Source organism: Brassica oleracea, chromosome C5 (assembly GCF_000695525.1).
Source record: "Brassica oleracea var. oleracea cultivar TO1000 chromosome C5, BOL, whole genome shotgun sequence".
Classification (NCBI taxonomy): domain Eukaryota; kingdom Viridiplantae; phylum Streptophyta; class Magnoliopsida; order Brassicales; family Brassicaceae; genus Brassica; species Brassica oleracea.
Window position 1 is genome coordinate 14,478,152 of NC_027752.1, and position 7,988 is coordinate 14,486,139.

The following is a 7,988-nucleotide window of genomic DNA, read 5'->3' on the forward strand; positions in this document are numbered from 1 at the left end:
CACATTGAATACACGTTTTCACCTAAATATAACGGTAACATGTTTCGTTGTAATGTCTATGTAATGATTACGACGTATTTCTCAATCCACGTAAATTCGTCGTAAACTTACATGGATTTTACGATGAACACTATTCGTCGTAAATTTACATGGCGTTTACGACGAAAGTTGGATTCCTCGTAACTGAGTTGTAAACACCATGTAAATTTACGACGAAATATTTTCGTCGTAAATTTTCGTTGTTATGGGCACGTTTTCTTGTAGTGAGTTATGTTGAACTCAAATATATTTATTGTATTACTAATTAAATTTGTGGTTATATTACCCCAACTAAGTTTTATAAATTCGACTCTATATTAGAGTAAAATTCAATTTAATGAGTTTTTTATTGAGATGTTGTTCATCTCTCAAATTTAATTAATTTTTGATGTTTTTTTTTCATTTTTACTTTATTTAATTTAGACAAAAAATATAAAGTAATCTAAGAACTAATTATATTTATCGCCAAACAGCCCAAACAATGTTACATGCAATATATAATGTGAAATTGATATGTATTTGTTTCTAAACAATCTGAATAATAATCTAAGTTTAAAAAATACTAAACTAATCAAAAATTATTTATGCATCCTTCATTTACAAATATCTACCACCTTAAAAAGTAATGCAATATTGAATTTAAATTTTTAAAATTTTAGACAAATCTAAATGTCGAAAACATATTTAATCATTTAAATTTAGACACAAAATATAAGATCACATCTAAATTTTCCAAAATGTTTTATACCCGCGAATTCGCAAGCATCTACCTAGTATAAGATTAACATAACATACAATAACTAATATCTTTATTAAATATTATGTAGTTAACACTATTACTATAGATAGTTTTGATTGCCAGGAAACTGGATTGGTCATTGACAATTTGGTATTTTAAAAAAAAACAGTCCGATCCAAATAGAAAACTGATCAAAATCAGTTTAAAACGTTAATGAGAAAGAGACAAAGACATCTTCATCCTACGTGGGGAAGTACTGCCAGGGCTTTGCAGAAATGCAGCTCTCTCAGGTGAGTTTCAAGGAGTCCGGGTTGTAAGAAAATTCCCTCTTGTGAACCATCTGCTTTTTACAGATGACACAATGTTCTTCTGCAACTCTACTCCTGACTGCTGCAACAACCTAGTCAAGATACTTTCGGAGTATGAGAGAGCATCCGGTCAGAAAATAAACCGAGACAAATCAGCCATTACATTCTCATAAAAAACGTCCGCAGAAATGAAAAAAAACTGCAAAGTCAATCCTGAATATCAGAAAAGAGGGAGGCTTAGGTAAATATCTAAGCCTACATGAGCACTTTGGTAGAAGAAAAAAAGATATCTTCACGTCAGTGGTTGACAGGATCGGACAGAGAGCAGCGAGCTGGACAACGAGATTCCTGTCAAAAGCCGGGAAACTCACAATGTTAAAATCAGCCCTAACAGCTATTCCTAACCACACCATGTCGTGCTTCTTACTACCAGTCTCACTGTGCAAAAGAATGCAATCTACACAAACAAGATTTTGGTGGGATGGACCTGATGGAAAAGGGAAAATGTGTTGTGTCTCTTGGGACACTCTAACAAAACCTAAGGCTAAAGGAGGACTAGGACTACGCGACATTCAGCTGTTCCACCAGGCCCTCTTGGCAAAGCTCGCGTGGAGAATTCTTACAGTTCCTAACTGTCTACTCTCTAGGATCCTACTAGGAAAATATTGTCATAATAAAAGCTTCCTAGAAGTCTCTGTACCTGCAGTGTGCTCTCATGGGTGGCGCAGCATACTCCGTGGCCTTGAGCTCTTGAAATCTAGCATGAGAAAGGCTATCGGTAATGGGCTGACAACCAAGGTATGGCAGGACTCCTGGATCTCGCTGGAAAAGAACCTGAAACCAATTGGCCCCTGCACCGAATCAGTATTAGATTTGTGGGTTTCAGATCTCCTTACATCAGACCTCAAGTGGAACAAACAAATGTTAGAGGAAATGCTACCTGCTTTGGCTGCACAAATCCAAACCATAAGGCCAAGCACCAAGGGAGCATAAGACATTTACGTTTGGCAACCTCTATAATCAGAGTCTACTCCATCAAATCAGGATATGCTATAGCCTCAGCACTCAAACATCACCATAATCATCAACCAGAGAGCCAATACTTCCATTGGGTAAAAGACATATGGTCCGGAAAGTTATCTCCTAAGCCTCAGGTCTTCCTTTGGTCCATCATCCAGAGAGCACTCCCAACGGGCGAGAACCTGCAAACTAGAGGCATCACATCAGACCTAAGCTGCCCAAGATGCAAGGAACCAGAGACATCAATGCACATCTTTTTCGAGTGTCCTTTTGCGAGAAAGGTCTAGAATTTTGTACCTTTACGACAAGCAGTTCCCATAGTGATGGATGATACAATGACATCAATGATAGTCAAGTTCAGATATGCTGTCTGCCTCCCACCGACTGGCATGGCAAATTTTATCCTCCCCTGGACTCTTCGGACTATATGGACAGCAAGGAACATATTTCTCTTTGAAGACAAGGGTTCGACACCTGAGGAAGTTGCAACAAAAGGTATTAGTCTAACAAGAGAATAGAATCTTGCTCAGAAATCAGGAAGCTCACCGACAAAGACAGCACCTATTCCAGAACCGCTTTTGGACAGGAGGACAACCCACAGAGACCAAGATCAGACCAACACGATCAAATGCAATTCAGACGCCTATTGGGATGCGACTTCCAAGATGGCCAGACTAGCTTGAATCTTCCGAGGAAGCAACGGTGCGAAATCAAGCCACGGATCAGAGATCCAGCACTTCGTCCCCTCCCCTTTGATGGCTGAAGCCTTAGTAATCAGATCAGCCATATGGCAGTGAATCTTAAGATCCCCAATCTCAAAGTCTACTTCGACTCTTCAACGCTCATCAGAGCTATCAACAACAGGATGCAGGAAAAAGGAAATTTATGGAATCATCAGCGATATCCATCAAATCTCTTCTGTGTTTGACTCAATCTCCTTCTCATTCCTGCCACGGTCGCAGAACAAGGAAGCCAACGAGTTAGCAAGACGTTACCTTCGTTTCTCTTTAATTAATTTCACTTTATAATGGCCCCCAGTGGGCTAGACCTTTTTTAATTTGAATTAATGAAAAATTATGGTTGAACAAAAAAAAAGGAAGAGATGAGACTGTGAGAGTATATGAAGGCGCAAGTCATAAGGGGACCTCTCTCTCTCTCTAACACACACGGCACACAATGATGTGAAATTGTGAATGCATAAATGTTTCCAGATTAGCGCATTTATCTTTATGAGCATCTCCAAAAGAAACTCTATAACTTCAAATATAAAAATTTTGGTTTTACAAAAAAAAACTTCAAAACTTCAAAACTTCAAAACTTCAAATTTAGAGTTTAGAGAGTTTCCATGTTTCACTATTCAAAACTTCAAATTTCAAATTTTATTTTTTTATTTATATTTTGGTCCTTATAATTAATTAATTACACATCTATATTATTAAAACTGAATTACCTTTTGATATTGTTTGAAACATAGATAGCAGTATAAATGAGAATTGTTTGGATATATGAATAACAGTATAAAAAAGAAGCATAATGTCTTTTTAGTAATTTCATTAATATAATTACATTAATTATCTTTTCATATTTCATTCACTTTAACAATTTCATTAATAATATTACATTAACAATACATCATATCATTAATTATATTGCAATAATAATAATAATAATAGTGCATATCTCCATAATATTATTTGAGAAATCAATTTCCTATGTGTCGTGCTCTCGTTAACTCTCACGATGGTTGATTACATTGATACCCTTTATGAATTAAAAATATTACATTTAAAATAATTTTATTTATTTAGTTTCCTTTTTAAAATTTTCCAAAAAACATAAACATACAATAAAAAGGGAATTTTTTATAAAGTAAAAAAAAAACAAATTGAAAAACGAAAAAATATATGTATATATAATATGATTTCATAAAAACGGAAAATTTTCACAAAATAGTAATATTGCATTTAAAAATAATTTTAAATAACATAAAATATACTTTTGAAGTAATAAAATACTTTCTTTACATATATATATTTTTTCTTAGATGAAAAATATAAATTTTTATATAATGTGATTTCATTAAAAATAATTTACACAGATTATCTTCATATTAGAAAAAAAAAATTATTTCTTTTAAAATATAATTTTAAACAATACAAAAAAATTCAAAGTAATAGAAATATTTTTATATATCTATCTATTTTCTTAGATGATTACACAAAATAATTAAGTAACATAAACTGATATATGTTTAATTGACTAAAAATAGTTTATAATTAGTATTATTGAAATGTTTATTTTTATTTTCATATATTTAGTTGACTATAATATCTTTCAATTACAACAAAAAAATATCGATAAATTATATTTTATTTATACAATATTATTTTCAAATACAATCACAATTTGTTTTACTGCTTATTTCTAAGAGATATTAAAAACTAAAAATAAATTTTAAAAATAAAAATCGTTTAATCAAATAGTTACAAAATAGTTGAATTAACGAGGTAAATATATTATATTTTATCATTTTTAAGATTATTTGTTTTCTTAATATTAAATTTGATTTTAAATTTATGTTTTTATGTTTGTAAAACTTAATAGAACCATAATCAAAATACCAAAGCAAATCTGAATTCTCATTTTAAGATTATTTAACATAAATTACTGTTTCCATTCAATAAATAAAAGGTATAAAGTTATTTAAAATTTATAAAATATTTTAATTATTGTAAATATTGATATGTGTTCATGAGCTTCCGAAAATGTTTCAGCTACATATGCATGTAAGTTCCTATTGATCATTCCTTTATTTTCTAATATTTTTATAAAAAACATCAACATATTATTTGATAAATATTATAAAAATACATGCACATTTAAACGATAAATAAAATTGATTTAATTTGACTTAATTATAATAAAAATTATACTTTATTTTGAATTCGAAAAAATAAATATAACTCAATATAATCACAGCATGAGTGACTCAATCCAATTTATATCTAAAATCATAGACTTAACTACAAAAAGAATATATACTTTTATAAGGATAGTAATTTATTTTATAAATATAAATCATTGGACAACTAAAAACATATTAAAATAAAAATAAAATATTAATCAACTGTTATAATTTAGTTCTTTTGTAAATTTTATATATATGCATGAGACTTCATAATATTATCAGTTTATTAATTTATGTAATTTGGAATCATACACTTTAGTGTTTTTTTTAATTTCACTCTAAACACAATATATCTTAAGTTATACATAATCTTCATAAAATATATTTACATATCTAAGACAACAACCACCTAAATGAAAATAAGAAAATAATCAAATTTTTGATATATTTAGAATAAAAAATATTACAGTTGAATTCAGAGATGCAATCCAATTTACCTAAATGATAACTAAATCGACTGTAAAACAACAAACCTGATTAAATATAACATATATAAAATCATATATATAGATGTAATATTATTAATATAAATGATGCATACAAATTATAAATTAATTTAAAATTAAAAGTAAATTGAAATAAATTATTATAACATATTTACTTTAGAAATATTTATATCCGTACATGAGCACGGGAAAAACATCTAGTTTTTATTTATTAGTTAATCAACATTAACTTTGTGTCAATTATAAAATCAAAAATATAAAATAACTGTGTTTTGCGTATGATTGATCATTCGATTTATTTTGTTTTACTAAAACGTTTTATTTTATTTTAGTTTCAATCGATGGAAAATTACGTAGCCAAAAGCATAATTCAAATACATGCTTTTTTGAATAAAATAATAATAAAAATCAAAATAATAAAAATGTATTAAATTTATTGTCACTTAATTTTTTCTCCGTAGAATTATTTTAGTAAATAAAAAACTCTTTCTATTTCACTTAATTTAGCCAAACACAAAAATAGTCATTTTTATTAGTTTATAAAATCAGTTAGGCATGAACATTGGCTATCCATTTAGTTAAGAGTTGTTCTTTTCGGGTATCAATTTTCTTTTCAAATTAGGCCCCACTTAAATATTATAAATTTACGTGTGGATTTTGAGTTGGGTCCTTCTATGACTAGATGAGTTCAGTTCTGATGTATAGGAACCTAAAAATATCTAAATAACAAATGTATCTGAAACGGATTCAGATATTTGTACCAAAAATAATCATATTACTCAATTCGGTACAAGTCTTTTGAATACAATTAGTTATATTATGATCCATCTAAAATATATAACACTAATTATGAAAAACAAATACCAATGTATAAAAATGTAAGAACCAATATATGTGCCGGTGCGCTGATCAATCTCTAGTTACATTTATGATTCTTAAGTATTTTTTCATTTATCATTTTAATCCTTCAATTTTTATCTCAAAAATATTTAAAATTTATTTTTATAAATCCAATTTTATACATAAAATTAAATAAAAATTTTAAAAATAAAATTTATAATGTTTAAAAACTAGAATTGGACAGCAAGACACAAAAGAAACTTAATAAAAATATTTTAAAAAAGTACATGAACACACAATTATTACAAAAATTAAAATATTACAACACTAATAGTCTGGTAAATTTGCTCTTGAACTTCCAAAATCTCTAAAATATTGTCCAAACAAATTTTGTATAACCGAAGATAGAGCATTACGGAAATAGTTTTATGGCATAATGTGGTATTTTGCTTGTAGTTCAATATTTAATTATGTATTTCTATTTATAATTTTGTGTTTTAGTATAAGATTTTATTAATTAATATTTCTGTAATGTTTTATAAATGTGTTAGTTATTTATAATTTTTTTAAGGATTTACATTAATTATGATAAATATAAAGACTATAGTATAAAATACAAATAATTTTGGAGTTAGGTTTGAAATTTTACTTTTAGAGAAGAACACTTTGAAATTTCAAATATAAATTTTTGAAAACTTCAAAATATAGAGTATTTTTGGAGATGCTCTAATGGCAGACATAGAAATAATGGTGCTTTTCACGATAACATAGTGCAAAATCTTATGAATAAAATAAAGCTGTATATATATATATATATATATATATATATATATTGTTTTGTGAGCAACATAACCAGACTCATATAGATTCTGCAAACCACACTGGTAGCTCTGTATCCATATGAACGACAAACGACAGTTGTTTCCTTGCACTGCGTGCGAGACTGTCCGCCTTTGAGTTTTGCGTCTGTGGTATATGAATGGTCTCTAAGCTGTTGAAAATTCTCTTCAAAAATGTTATGTCTTCCAAATAACTTGCAAAGGCTGGCCACTCCTCTAGTTCTGAAACCATCTTCACCAACTGAGAAAAATCCATAGCAAATGTAACTGAAAACTGTCTAAGATTCCTCATGGATTTCATTGCCATATGAGAGCATCTATCTCCGAATGTAGTGGCGACTGACTCGCTCTTGTATTCCTTACTCCCATTAATCCATCAAAACTTTCCAGGGTACTATACTACACTTGCCCTGAATATATATCCTGATTTTTCCAAGATCCGTCCGTAAAGCACCACACTACAAGAAAACAGCGGTATTCTGACGGACATTCCGACGGAAAATGAAATCCTCGGAATTTCCCGAGGAATTTCCGAGGATATTCCTAGGAAACCCAAAATTTGGTTTCCTCAGAATTTCCTCGGAATATACCGACGGAATTCCGAGGAAATATCAATCCGTCGGAATATTCCGACGGAATACTGAGGAAAAATGTATTCCTCGGAAAAAACCGATGAATTCCGAGGATATATTATAGCCGTTGGAGAGCCGTTTGGGGATTTTAAAAATTCCGAAGAAATTCTGATGAACTAGCCGTTGGCGTCGGAATTCCGTCGGAATTTCCTCGGTC

At 29.7% G+C, this 7,988-nt stretch overlaps 1 protein-coding gene and 1 long non-coding RNA gene across 5 annotated transcripts in view; one reads left to right on the plus strand and one right to left on the minus strand.

The window, feature by feature from the left end:
• Positions 1–7,988, plus strand: part of LOC106294896 (probable serine/threonine-protein kinase At1g18390) — a 40,858-nt gene that overhangs the window by 12,691 nt on the left and 20,179 nt on the right. The gene's annotated exons all lie outside the window — the stretch shown is intronic.
• LOC106294898 lies at positions 907–3,077 on the minus strand. 4 transcript variants are annotated; one of them, XR_001260925.1, is made up of 6 exons: positions 2,653–3,077; positions 2,404–2,580; positions 2,027–2,295; positions 1,787–1,937; positions 1,346–1,434; positions 907–1,178 (listed from the first exon to the last, which is right to left on the minus strand). It is a non-coding gene; the product is annotated as an uncharacterized LOC106294898 (long non-coding RNA). The 4 variants fall into 4 exon arrangements; XR_001260924.1 differs by having other exon boundaries at positions 907–1,434; positions 2,668–3,077; XR_001260923.1 differs by having other exon boundaries at positions 907–1,434; positions 2,027–2,288.